Here is a 26350-nt window from a genome sequence, read left to right on the forward strand (position 1 = left end):
CACAAATAATTTTCATTTTTTCATTTTCATTTTGCAGCATTTGGTGGGGCAATGAGAGCGCAAGTCAGTCCAAAGCCGATGATAAGGAGGGGTAATGGCTGAATAGTCTTTGCTGACCACATAAACGCCATGGGATAGGAAAAGGATATTTTGGTGAGGGATTAGGGTGTTGATACAGACTTGACAATATCAATGCTATTCAGATGCAAAATAATTTTAAGGCTCAATAGTGAATCGCATACCTTCCAAAACCAAAAAAACAATAATCCTCAAAATGCCAAGCAAGTCATAGAAAGAAAAAACGCCCGATTGTTTATTTTGTCTATTATAACAAACGGAAACTTCCAACTTCGCCGACTCACCAGTCACCCGGAAAAAATATTCCTTCAGTTCTGGAAAATATATTATCCCCAATTAAGCCCTTAATCGAATTGTCCGCGTGGTCTTGTAGTACCCCTGCTAGGTAAGAACCAGTCATTGCCATACATATTAAATGCTAGACATGACCCCATGGATAGCATTTGCATATGTAAAAGCTTTGCTGATGTGACTTTCCGATTAGGCAATTCTCTCATCTTATGTTTGTCTTCAAAACCTTGTCAAGCTTAGAAAATTGAAGCTAATAAACAATACATTACAAGGTTCGAATTCCCATAGAATGAGATCATTCATTCGCACTACAACACCATAGGAGATAATGTCACATTGGCTGATTACAGTACAAATGCGAAAAATCTCCCTTTTCCCCCTATCCGCAACCCGGGGACGCGCCCTGTTGGATTTCGAAAGCCTCGGAGAATATTACAAACCTTCAATGGCATTCCCATACACTAACCCACATTGCCCATTCAGGGGTCTGACTGGGCCTATTACCCTCCCTCAGTTTGTAATATTCTCACCAACTTGGAATTATATTTTCCCGGCACATAAATGACTTCGACAAATGTTCGATATACTATGCAGCATCATGATCAGTATAACTATATCAGATGACGATGACTTGTAGATCTGATTCTTACAGAATTGTTTGCCATTGATTATACATTCAGCTATTCCAATCATTACTGCAAAGCACATCGACCATATGCCTGAAATCAAAGCTTCCTGGAAGATATAATCCAAGCCCAGGGCTTTTGACCTTGCTTTTGACTCACACAAATAATTGAGAATATTTTCTGAAATTTGTAGAATACATCCCAGATGACTGGGAATTTCTGAGAATCCTTGGAGATTTTCAGGAATTATTTAAATATTTTCCGGGATGCTTTTGACTCACACAAATGATTGAAAATATTTTCCTTAATTCGTAGGATACATCCCAGATGACTGGGAATTTCTGAGAATCCTTGGAGATTTTCAGGAATTATTTAAATATTTTCCGGGATGCTTTTGACTTACACAAATGATTGAGAATATTTTCTGAAATTTGTAGAATACTTCCCAGATGACTGGGAATTTCTGAGAATCCTTAGGGATTATCAGGTATTATTCAAATATTTTACGAGACGCTTTTGACTCACAGAAATGATTGAGAATATTTTGTGCAATTCATAAGATTCATCCCAGATGACTGGAATTTCTGAGAGTCCTTAGGGATTATCAGGTATTATTTAAATATTTTACGGGACGCTTTTGACTCACACAAATAATTGAGAATATTTTCTGAAATTTGTAGAATACATCCCAGAAGACTGGGAATTTCTGAGAATCCTTGGAGATTTTCAGGAATTATTTAAATATTTTTCGGGATGCTTTTGAATCACACAAATGATTGAAAATATTTTCTGAAATTTGTAGAATACATCTCAGATGACTGGGAATTTCTGAGAATCCTTGGAGATTTTCAGGAATTATTTAAATATTTTTCGGGACGCTTTTGACTCACACGAATGATTAAGAATATTTTCTGAAATTCGTAAGATACATCCCAGATGACTGGGAATTTCTGAGAATCCTTTGGGATTTTTGTGAATTATTTAAATATTTTCCGGGATGCTTTTGACTCATAATTTGTATTTGTATTATTCAAATATTTTCCGGGACGCTTTTGACTCACACAAATGATTGAGAATATTGTCGCGCTTATCTTTTATTAGAGTCCTGCGGCGGTCGTACCAGCGGCGTCATGGTCGCGATTTTTTCCGCCGTCAAGTTCGCAAATTGTGAACAATCCTCGGTACCCACTTTACGTAATTTATGTTTAGTCCCTTACTGTCAGAGCTGTCAGATCAGTGTAACACGCTAAATAAATTTTACACAAAAGGCAATTTACACGGAAAAGAATTCACGGTTATGAATATTATTTGGGTACCGGACTGGACACACAAAATTTTATCGTTTTCTTTGGTACATCGAGGTCTTGAAATTAGTCTATGGTCGTACGCTCGCAAGGCATACCGTCGCATGACAGTCGCAAGTCAAAACAAAAGAAAAAGTGATCCCGCCAAAAACAAAAGCACATGGGTTTCGCGAAGTGACAGATGTTTTTGAATGTATTTGTGACGAACGGCAAGAGTAGCTCAGTGGAATGAGTGTTCTTGCTGTCAAATCCCATATAGTGGAATTATATACTTTTAAATCTGGTGACGCTGTTATGATTAGTGACTGTCGCGCTAATATCAGAAGCCAGAGGCAGATAATCGCCATATTCTGATTTTTCTTGAGAGGCATAATATTTTCTCAAATTCGTAAGATACATCCCAGATGACTGGGAATTTTTGAGAGTTCTCAGGGATTATCAGGAATTATTTAAATATATTCCGGGACGCTTTTGACTCACACCAATGATTGAGAATATTTTCTGAAATTCGTAAGATACATCCCAGATGACTGGGAATTTCTGAGAGTCCTTAGGGATTATCAGGAATGATTTAAATATTTTACGGGACGCTTTTGACTCACACAAATAAGAATATTTTCTGAAATTCGTAAGATACATCCCAGATGACTGGGAATTTCTGAGAATCCTTGGAGATTTTCAAGAATTATTTAAATATTTTCCGAAAAAAAAATACTCGAGGAACTCCTTAAAGAATTTCCGAGGAACTTCTGGAAGAATGCCCGATGAACTTTTGGAAGAATACTCCAGGAACTTCTGGAAGAATTCCCGAGAAACGTCTAGAATTTCTTTGGAACTTCTGGAAGAATTCCCAAGGAACTTCTAGAAGAATTCCTAAGACACATCTGGAGGATTTCACGAGAAACTTATGAAAGAATTCTCGAGGAACTCTTGGAAGAATTTCCGAGGAACTTCTGGAAGAGTTCCCGAGAAACATCTGGAAGAATTTCAGAGAAACTTGTGGAAGAACTCCCGAGGAACTCCTGGAAAAATTCCTGAGCAACTTCTGGAAGAATTACTTAGGAACTTGTGGAAGATTATGTGGAAGAACTTATGAAAGAATACCCGAGGAGCTTCTGGAAGAATTCTCGAGGAGCTTTTGGAAGAAATTCCCGGGAACTCCTGGAAGAATTCCCCAGGAACTTCTAGAAGAATACCCGAAGAATTCCAGATTTCCCAAGGAACTTCTGGAAGAATTCCAGAGGAAATTATGGTTAGATTCCTGAGGAATTTCTGGAAGAATTCCCGAGGAACTTGTGGAAGAATTCCCGAGGAAATTCTGAAAAAATTCTGAGGAACTTATGGAAGAATTCCCGAGGAACGTCTGGAAGAATCTCCGAGGAACTTCTGGAAGAATTCCCAAGGAACTTCTGGAAAAATTCCCGAGGAACTTCTGGAAGAATTTCCGATGAACTTCTGGAAGAATTCCCGAGGAACTTCTGGAAGAATTCCCGAGGAACTTCTGGAAGAATTCCCGAGGAGCTTTTGAAATAATTCCCAAGAAAATTCTGGAAGAATTCCGGAGGAATATCTGGAAGAATTCCCGAGGAACTTGTAGAAGAATTCCCGAGGAACGTCTGGAAGCATTCCCGATGAACTTTTGGAAGAATGCTCGAGGAACTTCTGGAAGAATTTCCGAGGAACTTTTAGAAGACTTTCTGAGGAACTTCTAGAAAAATTCCCGAGGAATTTTTGAAAGGATTCCCGAGGAACTTGTAGAAGAATTCTCGAGGAACTTCTGGAAGAATTCCCGAGGAACTTCTGAAAGAATTCCCAAGGAACATCTGGAAGAATTCCGGAGGAATATCTGGAAGAATTCACGAGGAACTTCTGGAAGAATTCCCGAGGAACTTCTGGAAGAATTCCTGAGGAACTTCTAGAAGAATTATCGAGGAACTTCTGGGAGGATTCCGGTGGAATATGAAGAAAAATTCCTGAGGAACTTCTGGGAGGATTCCAGAGGAACTTCTGGGTGGATTCCGATGGAATATGAGGAAGAATTCCGGAAGAACTTCTGGAAGAATTCCCAAGGTACTTCTGGAAGAATCTCCGAGGAACTTGTTGAGGCATTCCCAAGGGGCTAGTCGCTTGGAACATTGTGCCAAGAGGTGCCAAGCACACCGTCTTATACGCTGTGTGGCACACCGAGGCACTCTGAGGCACAATTTTGACACTTAAGTTTGGGTGAAAAAACTAGGCAACCATGTGCATTTGACCTGCAAAATGGAAACAAACAGTTGGTTGTCTTGGTAGTTGCCAAGCAAAATCTGAATCATCAAGCAGTGGCACTTCGGGGCATACTGAGGCACAATTCAATACCCGTTGGCACACTGAAAATAATTGGCACAAGTAAAGATGTGCTCAGCGACTCCCCCTTGGGCATTCCGTTGAAGTATGAGAAAAAATTCCTGAGGAACTTCTGGACGAATTCCCGAGGTACTTCTGGAAGAATTTCCGAGGAACTTCTGGGAGGATTCCGGTGGAATATGAGGAAGAATTCCGGAAGAACTTCTGGAAGAATTCCCAAGGAACTTCTGGAAGAATTCCCGAGGAAATTCTGGTAAAATTTCTGAGGAACTTCTGGAAGAATTCCCGAGGAACTTGTGGAAGAATTCCCGAGGAACTTCTGGAAGTATTCTCGAGAAACATCTGGAAGAACTCCCGATGAACTTCGGGAAGAATACCCGAGGAACTTCTGGAAGAATTCCCGAGGAACTTCTGGAAGAACTCCCGAGGAGCTTTTGAAATAATTCTCGAGAAAATTCTGGAAGAATTCCGGAGGAATATCTGGAAGAGTGTGGAGCGGACCAGGTGTGATGGTTAGAATACTTGACTATCACGCCGAGGACCTGGGATCGAATCCCACTCCCGACAAACTTGCAAAATGTGAGTTCTTCCTTCGGAAGGGAAGTAAAGCGTGGGTCCCGAGATGAACTAGCCTAGGGCTAAAAATCTCGTTACTACAGATAAAAAAAATATCTGGAAGAATTCCCAAGGAACTTGTGGAAGAATTCCCGAGAAACTTCTGGAAGAATTCTCGAGGAACTTCGGGAAGAATACCTGAGGAACTTCAGGAAGAATTCCCGAGGAACTTCTGGAAGAACTCCCGAGGAGCTTTTGAAATAATTCTCGAGAAAATCCTGGAAGAATTTCGGAGGAATATCTGGAAGGAACTTTTGAAAGAATTTCCGAGAAACTTTTGGAAGAATTCTCGAGGAACTTCTGGAAGAATTCCCGAGGAGCTTTTGAAATAATTTTCGATAAACTTCAGGAAGAAATCCGGAAGAAAGATGAAGATGAAGATTTCCCGAGGAACTTCTGGAAGAATTCTCGAATAACAACTGGAAGAATTCCCGAGGAACGTCTGGAAGAATTCCTGAGGAACTGCTGGGAGAATTCCCGAGGAACTTCTGGAAGAACTCCCGAGGAGCTTTTGAAATTATTCTCGAAAAAATTCTGGAGGAATTCCGGAGCAATATCTGGAAGAATTTCCGGGAAACTTGTGGAAGAATTCCCGAGGAAATTCTGGAAGAATTCCAGAGGAACGTCTGGAAGAATTCCCGAGGAATATCTGGAAGAATTCCGGAGGAACTTCTGGAAGAATTCCCGAGGAACTTCTGGAAGAATTACCGAGAAACTTCTGGAAGCATTCCCTATGAGCTTCTGGAAGAATGTCCGAAGAACTTTTGGAAGAATTCCCGAGGAACTTTTAGAAGAATTTCTGAGGAACTTCTAGAAGAATTCCCGAGGAACTTTTGAAAGCATTCCCGAGAAACTTCTGGAAGAATTCTCGAGGTACTTCTGGAAGAATTCCCGAGGAACTTCTGGAAAAATTCCGGAGGAATATGAGGAAGAATTCACAAGGAACTTCTGGGAGAATTCCGGAGGAACTTCTGAAAGAATTCCCGAGGAACATCTGGAAGAATTCCGGAGGAATATCTGGAAGAATTCACGAGGAACTTCTGGAAGAATTCCCGAGGAACTTCTGGAAAAATTCCCGAGGTACTTTTGAAAGAATTCCCGGCCGGGAACAAACGTCTTTTGCTTTTCCTAAGAATGGCAAGTTGATTTTTTTTTCTGGAATCCTAAGAATCATTTTGGTATACCCAAGAATCATATTCTTTCGAAATGCTCAGATATAAAAATATTCTTTTTAATAATGCCAGATCTCCAGTTAATTCGTGGAATCTTTATGTACATTTCCCCCTGTATCTCAAAGAATTACCAACTCTTCTCTCGAGATTTTCACGATATATCTATAAATGTTAAGTTACTTTTAAGATACTCTTAATCTTAGATAATTAAAACATAGATATGCAACTTAGGGACGAAGCTGGCAACAAAACAGCAGCGCCTAACTAGCAGCAACGGCAAATGGGTGAACTAATGTTCATCTAGTGTCCCTGCGCATTTCCCCACTGAAAAAAAAACACTCAAACAGAACATAGCATGCGAACAACTGTCAACCGCAAATGCATTTTTTGTTTCATGTGGTTGCAACAGAATCACACCGTTCTTATGGGGAAATGGTGAGATTACTATTACACTATGTACTATTTTAAGAAATCGCCCGGGGAATAAAAAAGTAAGATATCTAACTGTTCCACGTTGTGATGGATGGTCGCGGTCGGTATACCAAATGCCGAGCTGTTCGTATACCTGTCGTGGATGGCTGCGAGATGGACCAACGATAGGGAGAGCGTGTGGGTTTCTGGCTCGAGAAGTGAAAGGTCATCCTCGTGGTCATCTGACTGAAAGTTATAGAGTTGATCGGACTTGAGTCAACTCGCCATGCTCAAAGAAATAAAACTCACCCCAAGTTCCTCGGAAAGGCCACCCGTGTGAGTTTAATTGGAAAATACCTGTTGTGAAAACCGAACGTTGTTGCAGGTTCTATCCCGGAGGTGCCAATAGCAGTTCTCTGTTCAATGCAATCCTACCAAACTTAAAAAAAATCGATTTGACCGTGAAAATTCCATCGAATTAGGTTTCCAAGGTGTACTAGAATGTAGAACCACCCAGAGGTAGCTATAGGGAACGCTAAAGTGTCTCGAGTATACCAAAGTGGAGAATCCCCAACTAACAATCGCCAGCCGCAAACAAGCATGCATGCTGAATTGTTGCTTTACAATAGTAATTATAGCTGAACTAAAATTATGCTGTACACATTACTGTACAAATGCTATTCCAATTGAAAAGGTAGCCAATGTTCAACATTTCGTATTGGTATTAACAATGATAATTTAAAACACTTTTCAAGCGTTTGATAAGATTTTTATACGACTCGCAGTAATTCCTCTACAACATAGTTTAACAACACTTTTTTCTGCTTCTTGTTAAGTTCATGTAAAAATAAGCACATGTATCTGTATAATGTGTTTTTCACAAGTCAAACAAGCGCTTTTGTTTCATCATACTTCGACTCAGAGTACATGATGAAAAACACGTGTTTTTTACTGAACAACAGCTGAATTAATCTGTTGTTCAGTCGTTAACCATAATGTCTGTGATAATTCACCACTGCTGAATAGGAGTCGAAGTCTGATCATTATTAAACCACGGAAGTTTATGTTTTGATTTGAGCGCTTCAATTCATCATCTCTAGGATGGCACAGATAGGAAGGCATGCGGCTGGCAATCGACGGGTCTCGAGTTCGAATCTGGATTTAGATAAATTTATGTGTAGTTATTATTTCACAATATTTGTTCACAGCATTAAGTTCGAATCATAAACTCTCGTGGAAATTGAAAAATTTTGCATTTTATTTATTTTTAATCATTTTTGCTAAAGCTGAATAACAGCTGTACTATATAGTTGTTAAACGATTTCACAACAAACAGTTCAGTTGGTACACAACACTATGCTCTATAGTTTCTCCAAATTTGTGTGAACAAAAACCGAACAAAGGTTGTGCCTGAAAATTACCCAAATGTTATTCAGCATCATGCTGAATCAATTCGTCGTAAAAGTGCTTGTAAAATGAGTGATTGTTAGTTGGGTCCTTGTCGTTTTGACAGGTCTCCTGCTCGATTGGAACTATGGGGATGACACTAGATCGACTGTTCCAATTTTGACGTTTCTCCTCTTTGTTTTATCCAGTCTCGTTAGGGAACGCGTAATGTTGCTGTAAGGCCTGGAGGTGCTGTCCAACCCAAAATAATCGCGAATATTCGATGAAGAAAATTAGTGGAGTGAGAAGCCTTCTTCTGCTCGGACCAATAGAAAGTGTAGAAATTACGATACGCTTTAAAGCCAATTGGGTGGACAAGGTATCGGTCAGTAACTAACAGCACGGATCCCTATGAGCTGGTTGTTCCGGCGACCCTTCTGAAAATCCTAGTTCTGAAGCGCGTACTGCCGGTTCGTCTTGGGTTAGTCTCATTTGCTTGTCGTTTGTTTTCACTCAATACACAACACGTTAGTTGCCAAGGTTTCAGCAAAACCATCAAGTGCGCAGGGTAGTTCAATTGAAAATGCGCACCCGCTTCGGTGGATTACTTCACCCGTCGACCAACAGGTGGCGTCAAGTGCAGCCGGTGCAGCGATGCCAACCGCATGCATACTGCGATGGTTAAGTTGGAAATCTATGTATTAATTATCTAAGTCTTAATTCACCCAATTATTAATATATTATTTTAAATAAATAAAATATAGTTTCTTGCAGGTGTCTTGCTTTTTCAATCATTGAGCACCAACATTTCAAAAGCTCGTAACCGTTTTTGTAAACAAGAGCAATCGCGCTCTTGTTTACAAAAACAGTTACGTGCTTTTGAATTGTTGGTGCTGAAATCACAAAATCAATACAAAAAAGAAGAAGAAACCCCGTAAAAACGAGCTTGACAAGGGTTCGACGTTCTAGCTTGACATCAGGCTTACGTCAGTCTGATTCGTCGAACTCCAACTCGCATGTTCGAAGCCCGACAGCTTGACGCAAACGGTGCAGAATCGTTTGACATCAGACTGACCGTCAGTCTTACATCAGTCTGATGTCAAGCTCTGTAAGACTGACCGTAAGACTGATGTCAGACTTACGTCAAGCTTACGAAATGCACTGGGTTTGCGGGTCGCTCGCGATGCGGGCGAAGATTCCCAGTTCCCAAAGCCGAGGGGTCCTTGAAGAATAAAAAAGAGTAACTCAATTGTTGAACTTTGAATAGGGTGTAACGTCCACGGAACCACGAATCAACACTAATTCAGTAACAAATTTTGAAAACGACGTATAATCAATGCTACACCATTGATTAAACGTCGTTTTCTAGATTTGTTACTGAATTTATGTTCTTTTGACGCAATTCCGTTCTTTTGTAAACGGTGTTTGCAGATCAGAAGAAATTTCTCAGCCTACCTTGATGCATGGGAAATTCCTTGCCTGATTCGCTCAAGAAACCGTTTTTTCTTCGATCGCAGTACGCAGTTGCGAAGAAATGACAGTGCAAATGGTAGTCACCGTAGAAAGTTTCTGCCAGGAATTGGTCAAGAAGTTTCTTGAGCGATTCCTGTTGAACTCGAAACTGGGCTGTAGAGTGAATCACTAATGTCGTTTTTCGTTTTGCAGTGCACTATGGGACAGAAATAAAGATTTCGCGACAAAATTCAAAAAAGTTGTTTTATTGTTAGATCAATCAATTTTCATATATCAGGCCAAACATTTCAATAGGTCCTATCTGCATTTGAGAGGCTCTCTTTGTTCACTTTCTCTTTCAGCTTTTTACGCTATGATGAGGGGTGATTTAATTTTGACAATTCTTGCCGACAGCCCTTGCAGCATCAGAGCTCATCAGAGTAGCCAGAAATTTCAGTTCAACTCCGGCAAAACGTCAAAAATTTTCACCGTTGTTGTTTGCAAGTGTTTGCTTGAGTTTTTCTGTTCAAATGAAATAAAAGCTTTTTCTTTAATTTTAGGTTCGTGATTGCCGCCACCATGAGTAATACAAAATTAAATGGAACAGAACATGTAGATGAAGGAATCAGGAAATGACGTCGGAAAACCAAATGATTTTGTGTTAATCATCATCCCACTCGGCAGTTCCGTTCTTTACATTAAACGAATAAAAAATGTTGCAATGGATTACCAGCTTTTGAAAAAAATACAACAGATGGCGCTAGTGAGCAGGAGTTTTTCACTTTTAAAATGTATGGAGAAATTAATAAAAATTCATTTTTTGAACAATTAAACCTTTTATCGGAAAAAATATTTGGTACATGTTGAAAGCCATAATGATAGCAATCTACGGTACCAAATATTTTTTGTGAAAATTTCGAAATATTTGAAATATTTGGAAAAATGTTCAAATCTCCATACATTATTTCGACCGAAAACTTCTGCCTCGATATTGGGTGATCTTCGTTTGCCTATATGTACATGGCATCCCGAGTATACATGGATTCATGTTTACCCATCTGTCAATGACTTGTAAGAAAAAAAAGAAAAAAGTTTGGAGTTGTGTGGAACGGCAACGCGGAAGCAAAATCTGCGGAGATTTGCGGTAAGAATTTAGTTTTATTACATAAATAAAGCTTTGTTTCATAATACTGACCGTTTCAGGAATAGTGGTCCCGCTACCACCGCAGCGATCAGCTATCAGCCGTCTTGGGCCGTCCGGAAAATATTGTGTTAATCGTTCGGTTTTCAGTTGTTGGTGTTGTTTGGTTAGGTGTTCAGCGGAGAGGATCCGGCAGCCAGAGGTGCATTTGCATTGCAATGGAACAGCATCTGTCCAGGACGGATTACGAATGGACTTACAGTGAAGAACCGCACGCCAGCCGGAGGAAGATCGTACGGTCGTGGAAGTTGATTTTTCTGGTGGTGTACTTTTTCGGTGGTGTTGTCATTTACTTGCTGGAGCTGGCGCTCACAATCTGGTATTCGAGCATGTGAGGCCGATGGCGACCGGTGTTTGGCTTCTTCTGCAATCTTTCAACTGCCCGAGACAGCCGATGTCGATGAGCTTCAAAAAGTATGTACCTGAAGCACAACCGGTACCAGGCGGACGAAGTGATTGACACGGATTTGCCCACCCTGCTGGAAATGAAGCTGTTCTGCAACACCCCTGGTAAGTTTATTTGGGTTTGTCTGTAACCGCTTTTCTACATTTTCCGGCCAATGACTGTCAATCCGATGCTCCCGCCGGAGTTAGAAATTGTTAACGCTGATCCAGTTTATTTTTAACACCATCTTCTTAGGCTGGAAGGTGAAGATCTACCGCATAGTGAGATTCTGCCTGGCCATGGGTCTCCATCCGGTCGCGGGACACTTCATCTCCGAGCACAACATGTTCCCCAAGGGAATCGAAACATACTTATAGTGCGGCCCTTTGAACTGGATTACCTTTAACGTTAGGTATCACAACGAGCATCACGATTTCCACGTCGTCTCCGGCCGGTACCTTCCCGGAGTGAAACGAATCGCACCAGAATTCTACAATACCCTCCCGCAGAACATCAGCTGAACCAGGGTCTTATACAACTTTATCACGAATCCGGCCATCGGACCGTTCGTTCGGATCAAGCAACAGGCGAGGGGACTGGATTCCCAAAACCCTTTTTCATCGGGGGCCTTGAAGCGCGTCGGGGTAAGTCAACTCAGATTGATAAGCTTCGTTCCCCATATCTGCAAATATCGGATTCGAAGGGTGGAAACCGAGTAGTTTTTTTTTGTCTCCCGGCTTCATCAGTTGATAATTGATTGCTAAAAAATTGCTGGCAATTGAAGCTATTGGAACCAAATTCGGGAATACGTTCCAAAAAATAATGATTAATTTACATATCGATGAGTGTACCTTTCTCACATAGATTGTATTACGAAAGGTGTATGAAATGAAAACATTGATGAATGAAAAATGAAAACTTTGAGAAGTTGTTTTGATGTTAGAGCTATCGCGGATTATACTGATTGTCGCGGTTTTACCTTCTGAGTTGCAGTTTTCGCGAGTCCTTGAAAATTTGTCACGGTTTTGCAAATTTGATTCAATATCGGACGCGAATTTCGTATCGAATTCCTAATATCTAACACAGCATTCTGAATAACATGTTATTCAAATTATCATCACTAAAAACGCCTTCTGCCGGGGCCCGTGGCGTAGTGGCTACACGTTTGCTTCATAAGCAGATGGTCATGGGTTCGATCCCAGCCCCGGCACTTTCGTCAGTTGCTCTTTCCCCCTGAGAGCAGCTGACACTGACCCTCTTCTGAGCCCATGGCAAATGAACCCGGATACTTGAACATCGGCGAACGGCAACCCATAATGGACCCCCAATCGGACTGGAAACAGGAACAACTAACAGCCACACATCAACATCCTCGAGCATTCTACCATGCTAGGGTAGACAGTGAAAGTAGCACAACGGCCACCAGTTCGATGTAGTACAATTAGAAATAGAATACATTTAGGCGCTGTACAAAGTGTATGTGCAGCTTCCAATTGGAATCGCTCACGCAGTGCCCTAGTGGACAATAGAGCTGTAAATTAGGTTAAGTGATTGAAGAATAAAAAAAAACGCCTTCTAGCCAATAACATGCTAATATGGTCGTTCTTTGATAACATGTTTTCGAGTATTTAGCCGTTGCAAAGAATCCTTCAGAAGTTCTTTAAGCGATTCCTCCATAAGTTTCTTCAGGGATTGCTTCAGGAATTGTTTCAAAGATTCCTTTTGGAGTTCTATCAGGGATTCCTTTCGGCTTTCCTTAAGGGCTTCCTTCAGAAGATCGTTCAAGGATCCCTCCAGGAATCCCTTCTGCTTAATTTTTATTTTCCAGGGGGGGGGGGGGGTGTGTTCTCCAGAGATCTTTCAGGAATCCTTCCTGGAGCTCTTTCAGGGATTTCCCTAGAAATTACTTCAAGGGGTGTTCCCGGTATTCATTCAGGGGTTTCTTCAGTACTTCCATTAGGCATTCCACCAGCAATTCAGCCAATTCTTCTGGGATTTTTCAACGGTTATTTCTGAGCTTATTCAGAGATTTCTTCAGCTCGAATTCCTTCTGGAGTTCCTTCAGGGTTTCCTTCAGAAATCCCTTACAGAGTTTCTGCAGGAATTTTTTCAAGAGTTGCCTAAGCGAACCCTTCAAGGATTTCTTCTAGTATTTTATCAGAAATCCTTCTAGAGATCTTTTAGGGATCCTTCAAGATTCCTTCAGGTATTGCTCCAGGGGATTCACCCAAAAGTTCTTTTAGGGATTCCTTCTAAAATTATTTCAGGATTTTCTCCAAAGATCCTTTGAAGATCTTTCTGGAATCCAATGAATTCCAATTTTTTCCAAGAGTTTAGGACGTTTTTTAAGGAATTCCATCGAAGATTTTTCAAAAGTACCATCAGAAATTCCTCCTGTAGTGTTTACCTAAACGTAGGTAGAAGGTTTGCAATGTCTACCCACTCATAGTAGCGTTCTAGTTTTACCTACATACCTGTCTAGGTAGCAAACATCTACGGAATATACTTTCGCTGGTATAAATATCGGGTTTTATCTGATTCTTTTCCATGTTCATCCATAGATTTAATCAGGAGTTTCCTCAGAAGTTGTTTCATATATTAATTATGGAATTCCTTCAGGGATTCACTTGGGGGTTTATTGTGGAAATCCTTTAGGAGTTCTTTCAGGGAATTCTTCAAGATTTTTTTCATGGATTCCTGCGGGAATTAATTCTGAAATTCATTCAGGGATCCTTCCAAAAACCTTTCAGGAAATCTTTAGGCATTCCTTTTAGTAGTTCTTGCAGCAATGTCTTTAGAGATTTCGTTGGAAAATCCTCCAAGGATTCCTCCAGGAGTTCATTGAGGGATATCTTCAGTTGTTTCATTAGGGATTCCTTCGGGACTTGCGTTAGAGCACCCTTCAAAGATTTTTACAGGAGTTCCTTCAGGATTTCCTCCCAGAATTCCTTTAGGGATTTCTTTAGGGAGTAATTCAGATTTTTTTCCTGGGATTTCTCTGAGAACTTCCTTAAGAATTCCTTCGAGGGATTTCTTCCAGAGTTTTCTGTAGCGATTTCTGTAGGAAAACTTTCGCGGGTTTCTCCAGGAAATTATTTAAAGATTCTCCAGGAGTTTCTTCAGGGATTTTTCCCGAATTTTCTTAAAGAGATCGTCCAGAAACTCCTTCAGGAATTCCCTCAACTGTTCCTCTAGAAGTTTTCCCAGGAATTACTTCAGGGGTTCCTCCAGTAGTTTTTTTATCCAGCAGCTCTCAGGGATTCCAATAGGAATTCATTTAAGGATTCGTTCCAACAGTTCTTTCAGGGATTGCTCCAGATATTTTTTATCTGTATTAACGATATTTTTAGCCCTAGGCTAGTTCTTCTCGCTTTTCTTCCATTCCGAAGGAAGAACTCACATTTTGTGAGCTTGTCGGGAGTGGGATTCGATTCCAGGTCCTCGGCGTGACAGTTACGGGCTTCAACCATCACACCAGGTCTGCCCCTTTCCTCCAGATTTTGATTTAGGAATGGATCTCCTTCGGATATTCCTTAAAGACATCCTTTAAGAATTGTTCCAGGAATATTTTCAGGAGTTTTTAAAGGGTTTCCTCAAGTAGTTCGTTCAGGGTTTTGATCGTGGAGTTCCTTGAATGTTTTATCCAGAACGTCCTTCAAAGTCTCATCTAGAAGTTCCTTCAGGGATCTTTCCAGAATTTCATTTGGAGTTTCCTTCAGATTTTCTTTTTCCAGTAGTTTCTTAAAAGATTCATTCAGAAGTTCCTCTCGGATTTCTTTCAGGGATTTCTTCAGAGGTTCCATCAAATGATACTTCCAGGAATTTCTTCAGGATTTCAACCATGAAGAGTTCCATTGAAGATTCCTCCATGGATGCTTGCAGGAGTTTATACTGGAATTCATCCATGATTTCATGCAGAGATTCCTTCAGGAGCTACTGCAGGAGTTCCTTTCGGCTGGGAATTCCTCCAGGAGTTCTTTCAAAGAATCTTTCGGGATTTTTTGCAGGGTTTCTTTCTGGGATTCCTCCGATATTTCTTTTTGGAGATTACCCGCGGAGTTCCTTAAAGAAATACAAGAAATCTGGGTTTCCTCAGGCGATCCTTTCAGTTAAATATTTCTGAAGGATTCTGAATTTTTGTCAGGGATGTCTCCAGAATTTATTTTAGGTATTCCTTAGAAGATTCCTTCATGATTTCTTTTTGGATTTCTCCAGGAGCTTTTTGCGGGATCTCTTTAAGAGTTTCTTTCAGGGAATCCTCGTGAAGCTCTTTCATGGATTTCTTCAAAGATTCATTCAGAAGTTTTTTAAATGTTTCATCCAGGAGTTCCTGAAATGATTTCTCAAGGATTTCCGAAGGATCTTTCTAAGAGTTCCTTTAGAATTTTTATTCCAAATACTCATTTGAACATTTTATCAGGGAAACTTTCTGGATCTTCACTGTGTTTTGTAAAATACTCAAATGGTTCCGGTAGCGGTCTTCAAACAGGAGTAAAACAATGGCGCGATTGATATTCAAAAAAGTTCACTGAGAAGTTTGTTAGTCTGACACTCAAAGGTTTCCTAACAATGTGAATAAAAATACAAACTATAGTTGGCTAAAAACCCGTATTAAAGTTGAGAATTCGCTCCCATTTTAATTATTATTATTATGTGGGCTTCGTGGCCGAGCGGTTAGCGGCGTCAGTCGTTTAGGTGTCTTGTAAGCCTCGGAGTGTGGGTTCGATTCCCGCTCCAGTCGGGGAAAACTTCGTCAAGCGAAAAACTCTCCACTGGGCCACTGGGTGTTATATGTGTTGTCCGTAGTCTGTAGAGGCCGCAAGGCCGAAGACGGTGTAATCATCTTTTTTTATTATAATTTTTATTTCTTGCAGGCTTCATCATGGCTGTTCAATGTTCATCTCTCCGGTTAAATATCAATCCCATAAACAAAATTAAGGACATCCCCTTCCTGGCGACCTAAAGTATTGAACAAAATTGAAAGAATCCTTATTCTACTATTATATTTGTTTATAAGTAATAAAAAAAATAGAGGAGGGTGGGGGGGGGGGGCTGGTTGGGGTGTGCTGTGGCTCTATTAAAAATCCGAAAATCCGTGGGTAGGTTCACCATATTCTCCAAATTTGAAGCTTTCGAATAGTACATATGTTATTCTTGGATTCTATTTTAAGTTAAAAGCTGTGAGGTGCATTCTATGACTAATTTTTAAACACTTTCTCCCAAAATTTAGCAAAAGTGATTAAGTGATCAATGCGTTCTATCACAAAATATATAATTTAACCTGGCTCACCAAGTTCTCCAAAGTTGAGAAGCCAAGGGATGAAAGTCTCTTTAATAAAGACAAATCAATCAATAAAAGTTGAGAAGTGACGCATAATCTTTCTCCAAAAGCTTTGAAATAGTTGATTAGTGATTCTTGCAAAATCACAAATAATCAAAACAGGTTCACCAAGTTCTCCAAAGTTGCGAGGTGACGCATGTTCCTTTTCTTAAAACTTTGAAATAGTTGATTTGTGATTCTTGCAAAACCTCGAATAGGTTAATCTGGTTCACCAAGTTCTCCAAAGTTGCGAGGTGACGCATGTTCTATTTCCTAAAACTTTGAAATAGTTGAATAGTGGTTTTTGCATAATCACAAATAAGTTAAGCTGGTTCACCAAGTTCTCCAAAGTTGCGAGGTGACGCATGTTCTTTCTTACAAATCTTTGAAATAGTTAAATAGTGGTTCTAACATAATCACAAGTTATTTTAACTGGTTCACCAAATTCTCTAAAGTTGCGAGGTGACGCATGTTTAAAACTTTGAAATTGTTAATTGGGTTTTTAAATTTTGAAAAATGTAATGCTTTTTTCATTTTATATGAAAGAGCTTATTTTTCTGAGCCACTATGATTTTTTTTCAGATTTTTAAAACTTTATTTTGATACCTAAAATCAATTTCAAAGAGATTTTTTAAAATCATCTTTTGACAGCTGGGCAACTGTTTAACAGCTCCGCCCAGTACAAACTGCGACGAGGGGTGATTCGATAAATCGCTCCCATACAAACTTCAAATTGATTTTAAAATAGGTTCCCGGGCACCAAAATTCATGAAAAATTGGATTTCAGCTCAGTTTGACATGCAGATTCAGAATATCGAATTATCTCAACACTTTAACGTTTAAGAAGCCAATTATAGATTCTTGCATAAGCATAATCACAAATAAGTTAAGCTGGTTCACCAAAGATGCGAGGTGATGCGTGTTCTTTCTCACATATCTTTGAAATAGTTGAAAAGTGATTCTTGCATAATCACAAATAAGTTAAACTGGTTCATCAAGTTCTCCAAAGTTGCGAGGTGACGCATGTTCTTTCTCCTAAATCTTTGAAATAGTTAAATAGTGATTCTTGCATAATCACAAATTAGTTAAGCTGGTTCACCAAGTTCTCCAAAGTTGCGAGGTGACGCATGTTCTTTCTCCTAAATATTTGAAATAGTTAAATAGTGATTCTTGCATTATCACAAAAAAGTTAAGCTGGTTCACCAAGTTCTCCAAAGTTGCGAGGTGACGCATGTGTGCTCATTCTGCGAATGGAGTGACGTGAGAAAAGTCGGAGTCGTATATCGAGATGAGGAATCCACTCTCGAATGAAGTGACTCACCGTGTAAATCAAATGGAGAGTCACCTCATTCGAGTCGAGATTTCTCACCTCGATATACGACTCCGACTTTTCTCACGTCACTCCATTCGCAGAATGAGCACAATGTTCTTTCTCACAAATCTTTGAAATGGTTAAATAGTGATTCTTGCATAATCAAAAATCAGTTAAGCTGGTTCACCAAGTTCTCCAAAGTTGCGAGGTGACGCATGTTGTTTCTCCTAAATATTTGAAATAGTTAAATAGTGATTCTTGCATAATCACAAAAAAGTTAAGCTGGTTCACCAAGTTCTCCAAAGTTGCGAGGTGACGCATGTTCTTTCTCCTAAATCTTTGAAATAGTTAAATAGTGATTCTTGCATAATCACAAATCAGTTAAGCTGGTTCACCAAGTTCTCCAAAGTTGCGAGGTGACGCATGTTCTTTCTCCTAAATATTTGAAATAGTTAAATAGTGATTCTTGCATTATCACAAAAAAGTTAAGCTGGTTCACCAAGTTCTCCAAAGTTGCGAGGTGACGCATGTTCTTTCTCACAAATCTTTGAAATGGTTAAATAGTGATTCTTGCATAATCACAAATCAGTTAAGCTGGTTCACCAAGTTCTCCAAAGTTGCGAGGTGACGCATGTTCTCACAAATCTTTGAAATAGTTAAAAGTGATTCTTGCATAATCACAAATCAGTTAAGCTGGTTCACCAAGTTCTCCAAAGTTGCGAGGTGACGCATGTTCTTTCTCCTAAATATTTGAAATAGTTAAATAGTGATTCTTGCATTATCACAAAAAAGTTAAGCTGGTTCACCAAGTTCTCCAAAGTTGCGAGGTGACGCATGTTCTTTCTCACAAATCTTTGAAATGGTTAAATAGTGATTCTTGCATAATCACAAATCAGTTAAGCTGGTTCACCAAGTTCTCCAAAGTTGCGAGGTGACGCATGTTCTCACAAATCTTTGAAATAGTTAAAAGTGATTCTTGCATAATCACAAATCATTTAAGCTGGTTCACCAAGTTCTCCAAAGTTGCGAGGTGACGCATGTTCTTTCTCACAAATCTTTGAAATAGTTAAATAGTGATTCTTGCATAATCACAAAAAAGTTAAGCTGATTCACCAAGTTCTCCAAAGTTGCGAGGTGACGCATGTTCTCACAAATCTTTGAAATAGTTAAATAGTGATTCTTGCATAATCACAAAAAAGTTAAGCTGGTTCACCAAGTTCTCCAAAGTTGCGAGGTGACGCATGTTCTTTCTCACAAATCTTTGAAATAGTTAAATAGTGATTCTTGCATAATCACAAAAAAGTTAAGCTGATTCACCAAGTTCTCCAAAGTTGCGAGGTGACGCATGTTCTCACAAATCTTTGAAATAGTTAAATAGTGATTCTTGCATAATCACAAAAAAGTTAAGCTGGTTCACCAAGTTCTCCAAAGTTGCGAGGTGACGCATGTTCTTTCTCACAAATCTTTGAAATGGTTAAATAGTGATTCTTGCATAATCACAAATCAGTTAAGCTGGTTCACCAAGTTCTCCAAAGTTGCGAGGTGACGCATGTTCTTTCTCACAAATCTTTGAAATGGTTAAATAGTGATTCTTGCATAATCACAAATCAGTTAAGCTGGTTCACCAAGTTCTCCAAAGTTGCGAGGTGACGCATGTTCTCACAAATCTTTGAAATAGTTAAAAGTGATTCTTGCATAATCACAAATCATTTAAGCTGGTTCACCAAGTTCTCCAAAGTTGCGAGGTGACGCATGTTCTTTCTCCTAAATCTTTGAAATAGTTAAATAGTGATTCTTGCATAATCACAAATAAGTTAAGCTGGTTCACCAAGTTCTCCAAACTTGCGAGGTGACGCATGTTCTTTCTCACAAATCTTTGAAATAGTTAAATAGTGATTCTTGCATAATCACAAAAAAGTTAAGCTGATTCACCAAGTTCTCCAAAGTTGCGAGGTGACGCATGTTGTTTCTCCTAAATATTTGAAATAGTTAAATAGTGATTCTTGCATAATCACAAATAAGTTAAGCTGGTTCACCAAGTTCTCCAAACTTGCGAGGTGACGCATGTTCTTTCTCACAAATCTTTGAAATAGTTAAATAGTGATTCTTGCATAATCACAAATTAGTTAAGCTGGTTCACCAAGTTCTCCAAAGTTGCGAGGTGACGCATGTTGTTTCTCCTAAATATTTGAAATAGTTAAATAGTGATTCTTGCATAATCACAAAAAAGTTAAGCTGGTTCACCAAGTTCTCCAAAGTTGCGAGGTGACGCATGTTCTTTCTCACAAATCTTTGAAATGGTTAAATAGTGATTCTTGCATAATCACAAATCAGTTAAGCTGGTTCACCAAGTTCTCCAAAGTTGCGAGGTGACGCATGTTCTTTCTCACAAATCTTTGAAATAGTTAAAAAGTGATTCTTGCATAATCACAAATTAGTTAAGCTGGTTCACCAAGTTCTCCAAAGTTGCGAGGTGACGCATGTTGTTTCTCCTAAATATTTGAAATAGTTAAATAGTGATTCTTGCATAATCACAAAAAAGTTAAGCTGGTTCACCAAGTTCTCCAAAGTTGCGAGGTGACGCATGTTGTTTCTCCTAAATATTTGAAATAGTTAAATAGTGATTCTTGCATAATCACAAAAAAGTTAAGCTGGTTCACCAAGTTCTCCAAAGTTGCGAGGTGACGCATGTTCTTTCTCACAAATCTTTGAAATGGTTAAATAGTGATTCTTGCATAATCACAAATCAGTTAAGCTGGTTCACCAAGTTCTCCAAAGTTGCGAGGTGACGCATGTTGTTTCTCCTAAATATTTGAAATAGTTAAATAGTGATTCTTGCATAATCACAAAAAAGTTAAGCTGGTTCACCAAGTTCTCCAAAGTTGCGAGGTGACGCATGTTCTTTCTCACAAATCTTTGAAATAGTTAAAAAGTGATTCTTGCATAATCACAAATTAGTTAAGCTGGTTCACCAAGTTCTCCAAAGTTGCGAGGTGACGCATGTTGTTTCTCCTAAATATTTGAAATAGTTAAATAGTGATTCTTGCATAATCACAAAAAAGTTAAGCTGGTTCACCAAGTTCTCCAAAGTTGCGAGGTGACGCATGTTCTTTCTCACAAATCTTTGAAATAGTTAAAAAATGATTCTTGCATAACCACAAATAACTTAAGCTGGTTCACCATGTTATTTCTCCTGAAATTTTGAAATTAAATAAATCACCTACAAATAATTTGATGAATTTTATAAAATTTGTAATAGAATCTCCTCTCAGAAAATTATGTTGAATTTACTGATTTTCTTTAGTTATTTGTATTTGAATTGTTTCACCATGTCCTCCCAAAACTGCAAGGTGAAGCTAAGCGAAGAACCTTTCTCTAATAATGAACTAATAATCAATGGGTGCATCATATCCTCTCAGAACTTCAAATCTGCTCTAGCATTGTTTAAAGAATTTATTACAATCACCCTAACATCTACTTGTGTACGGATGTAACAGTTTTCGAACCAAGCACCATTTCCAAATTGTTACACACAATATCATTTCATTTTTATTCATAGATATAGAAAATATACAGGCCCTTATTATGAGTGTCACTTCACGGTGAAAATCGATCACGGTGACACATTGCGAACCCACGGTGAAAAAGTTGTGGGCTAAACAAATGGGAATCACTTTCACCGTCCTTATTACCGGTGTCACTTTTTAGTTTCCACCGTGAAGTGACACTCGTAATCAGGCCCACAGATATTATGACATTAGGTAGATAATATTAGGATCTCCAAATCGTAACAGCACAAATCTAACATTTCCCGTAGTTACAACTACAGCTGACCAACTTGTACACGTGTAATGCTTCTTTAATTTTCCCTTCATCGAGGAATTAGCTCATGTTGACCTGTGCTTGCACCAGTCCTCAGCGAAGGAATTTGCTACGCCGTCGCTTCAGCTCCTCTTACGGGGTGTTGTTGTGAGGTGCCCTCAATTCACGATCCTCGACATTACGTTTGATACTTTGTTCCTTCGAACGTCGATCTCTTGCAGAAACGTACCATTTCCTCCCAGAGCTGATCGCTCTTAGATTCCCCATCGAAAAGCTTGAAGATTGTCGTTTCGTTCCGTTTAAAGTGATGACTCCGTCCTTCCATGAGCCAGATATTTTGATAACTTGCGCAGGCGGGTGCATATGCCTAAAAATAGTGAATTTTTGATTAAAGTTACAAAACTGTCTTATGGAAAACTTACTTCCTAGCTTGCATGTCTCAGGTGTATCGCTGCACTCCACTGCGTTTCCGTTTCGATAATTAAATCCAGGAATAAACATCCCACTGCAGGAAATCGCGATAGTTTATTTTTTTCTCTAGTTTCCCTACACTACTATTTACATTTTGTTTGGCTGCTGCACTGCGATTACGACTTTGCTCTGATTGGTCCAAACAAAGGATCTGTCAAAATGTTGCAGCAGCAGTTTTACCGTACTGCACCAAGTACTGTACTATTCGAGCTCAAAATGAATAATTAAATCATTTTGAATACTAAATTTTACCAAAAATAATTGCATGTTATTTATTTTATAAAAAAAAAAATAATAATTCGGAACAATGCGCTAAATGGCCATTTAAAATTTTATTCAAAGTTTCATCTGAAGCCAAATTTTATAATCGTCATTTTTCCCCTAACTTGGGACAACCACGGTAAATTTGTTTACGCTATAGTGTCACCATCTGTTGGAATTTGATGGAACATCCAATAGTTTCCATTAATTTCCGACAGAGCTACATTGTATATGAGGCGCCTCTCGCGGTGGAATGTGTCGGAAACCGATGCAGGTAGTCCATTGTTCAGAAGTCTTGCAATGCCAGGTTCCCAGTGAAAGTGGAGTTCCAGAATCGATTGATTGAATTTGCCTATTTCATTCCGGAACAGCGAAGTTGTGGGAAAGGTTGATAAGGGAAACGTTAAATACATTATTGCTTTGGAAACCTTATTTCAGCTGCGTTTCACGCACGGAGTGGTTTTGATGGAGAATTTTTATTTTTAATAACCTAAATCCAATTTATGCAATTAGGTACTTAGAACTAGAAAAACGTCCCAATTTTGTAGGACTTCACTTATAATAATTATATTGTGCTAGGATCTCATACGAAATGCGGACTCGGAAGGATAGAAAGAACGACACCACAAACTAAAAAATAGACCGAGAATTTCGAATATTCACCCCGCCAGAGCTATACGAGTGTACAGAATTTGTTTGTTGCCGAGCTAGTTGGGTTTGCTTTGGGTTTATAAAGTTGCGATCATTGTATCAAAATCATTCAGATTCTCGACGTCCTCTACATGTTCTACTCCATTGGTTTTGGTACTAAAAAATAATGGCGGCTATCACGTACCTAAAATTAAAGAAAAAGCTTTTAAATATTCAATTTATACAGAAAAACTCAAGGAAAAACTTCAAAACATCAACAGTGAAAAACTTTGACATTTTGCTGGAGTTGAACTGAAATTCTTGCCCACTCTGATAAGTTCTGATGCTGCAAGGGCTATCGGCAAGAATTGTCAAAATTGAATCACCCCTCATCATAGCGTAAAAAGCTGGATTGCAATGTAATGGTACACTTTTCAACTATTTTTGCAGTACAAATCAAAAGACGATTGTTTTGACCATCGTTCAATGCAAGGAGACAATCATAATACCTCGCATAATACAAATAAACAGCTGAGATATTAACGAAAGAGAGGGAAACCAAAGAGAGCCTCTCTTCTGCAGATTGGACCTTTAGACATGTTTGGTCTGATATGTGTGATTGTTTGGGCTACGTTTGATTGTTTACTGACAATTTTTTTCGATTTGTAACAAAATTGCATAGTTTTTTGTATGGAGAAACTCCTTATGAGCGAAAATTATTGATTTTGAAATGTGATTTGTGGTGAAAAATGTACCCAACAAGTATAACGCATCTTCTAAATTTAGTACATTTGCATATTTAATGCACAAATTGCGATGTCTGTAACTGCCTGTGATTGCATAACTGTCCCATATGAATAGCAAATCCAGTACATATAGGACTGATATGCGGTCATAGGCAGGTAAGTTAAAATTATTTTTTTACAATATTTACTCAATTTTTACGGTTTATTTGCCAACTTTGTTCAAAAAGTATGTAGTAGTATTCGACCGTATTCGACATGCAACCGTTCTAGGAAGCTAGATTAGACTCTTTTTTTTTTCAGATGCTACCGGACTTTTTCGCGGGAATTTTCGGGAAACCAAGTTGGAGTGATTTGAGTGCATGCGTCAATTTTACAATATTTTACGCTGTGCTTAAATAATCATCCACTCCTAGATCCATTTTTGCCATTACGATGCAATCACTTCATGGATTGCGAAACAATGCACATATAAATAAACAACAATCATTCTGGAAGGTTTCGTTTCAGATATGACTGTGATTGTAGGCTTTTAAATGAATACCACATACTTACTCAAAATTCAAATTTTCGGTACATCAATTCGTGTGGTCAATTATGATATTTAATTAACTCAACTTATGTACAGATGGATAAGTTTTTGGTGAAAAAATCTGCTGCTCAGGTGTTTCAGATGTCCGGTCATTTGGCCGAATTACGCTTGGCCGAATCACAAATAATCACAAAACATTAGAGAACATGATGCCGTTTTAAAAAATCTAACATATTACGTATATTAGGGTGTTCCAGAACAAAATCTATCAAAAAATCAACTTTTTAAGGTATTTCTGATTACAAATGTGATAATTACACATGTTTCATTCAATGTTATTGGCATGCGTTGTTCGGAGAACTTGTAGCAAACAAGTATATCTTTCAATTTCTGCCAAAAGAATTAAGTTTTGACAAGCTTTAGTGTAGTAATGATTTTTTGAAGTTCGAGAATAGTCGAAAAACACAACGTTTGAATATTCAATCCTATAGTAAGCAGAAACTGCCAAAACAAAGCCAGAAACAAGAACTATCGATCAGGCCCAGACAACTGAAGAATAGGTGCGTCCATACTTTCTGGGCAGTCTTTAAACGGAGGAACATACAGATCCTAAAATCTTGCCTAAAATCAATCTTCTCATTCATATCGTGTAAAATGTTGAGCATAGTCATAGTCGATTTTGTACAGTGACCCCACAATTTATGAATCGGCAAAAATGACCACAGATTGTTGATCCATAAACATGGTGATTCATAAATAGTGTACAAAATTAAGGTGATTCATACCCCGTAACGTGGGTAGATCACCTTAGAATTGTGCGTTGCGGTGTAAGATCTACCAAATCAAATTTTGATCTTGATATTTACCGTATTTTTAAATATTCCAAGATCAAAGTTTGATGCTCTTTTCCTTGTGTTTTGTAGAATTTGTGTTTCAATGTACTGCTAATTAACATTTTATTTCAGCAGGATTCAACCACATGCCAACAAGATGACGAGGAAACCAGGACGAATTGGGCAGACAACTGATCCGAAGCAGTCTAACAATGGTGTGCCTGAACGTTAACCAAGCGTATCCTTTGGAGTTTACCCTTCCACTAACAACACCCAAATTCCCGTGACACCTAGGCCTGAGAGATCGTAGAGTTGTTTACATGTTTCATAGGTGTCCAAAACTAACCATCCTTTCCCATTCCTCAGCAGTCGCAAGGACGTGGCCAGGACAGTGCTCGACCATTGGAGGATTGCGTCAGTCTTGTCTAAGAGTCAGAGATTAGTCCCAAATCTTTGTGCTTTGGTTCGGACGGGAAGGAGGCAACCCTCATAACAGCGGTCTAGGACTATACCACCTACGAATTTGTAATTGTAATTGTAATTGTAATTGAATTTATTAATCATACGTGAACCATCTTGTACATTTATCGGGTCAAGGAAACTAACAATTTGTGCGACTCGCTTAATGCTAATGCTAAAATTAAGGTGATTCATCGGTGTGGGGTTATTGTAGGGTGGGGCGGGGCAAGATGGGTCGCATAAGGATGGATCACCATAACTTTGTAAATACAAATCGTATTGGTTTGTATTCGTCCGCTACTCTTTAATACACTAGTTAGCTATGCTAAAAGTCGATAAAAAGTTCATTAAATACAAAATATGATGTTAAACGAGCAGTTCTAAAAAGTGATCGATTTTGCACCGTGAAAAAAGTGCGGGGCAAGATGGGTCACCTTTTAAGTAATTCACATTTTCTCAACGAAAAACGTCAAAATATAAAATTTGTTCCGCATTCATATATGCTCCATATCCATACTGAATAAACAAGAGCTACTAGTAAACATTTTATAGATTTATTTGGAATATAAAAAAAACTTTACGATTTGAGTGGTCCTAAGGCGTCTTGAAAATCGATGTTTTCACTAAAAAATTATCATAATTTTATGTTATAATTTTGAGTGTTCATTCCGCTTGATTGAAGTCATTTATGTAATAGTCT

General features: G+C 38.8%; 1 protein-coding gene and 1 pseudogene across 3 annotated transcripts in view; both read left to right on the forward strand.

Annotated features, from left to right (window-relative positions):
* The window catches only part of LOC109427916 (tubulin monoglutamylase TTLL4), a 176775-nt gene that overhangs the window by 90121 nt on the left and 60304 nt on the right, over nt 1-26350 (forward strand). The window lies entirely within an intron of this gene.
* LOC115255507 (sphingolipid delta(4)-desaturase DES1-like) lies at nt 10514-16260 on the forward strand (annotated as a pseudogene).

This window comes from Aedes albopictus, chromosome 2, assembly GCF_035046485.1.
Source record: "Aedes albopictus strain Foshan chromosome 2, AalbF5, whole genome shotgun sequence".
In the NCBI taxonomy this organism is placed as follows: Eukaryota; Metazoa; Arthropoda; class Insecta; order Diptera; family Culicidae; genus Aedes; species Aedes albopictus.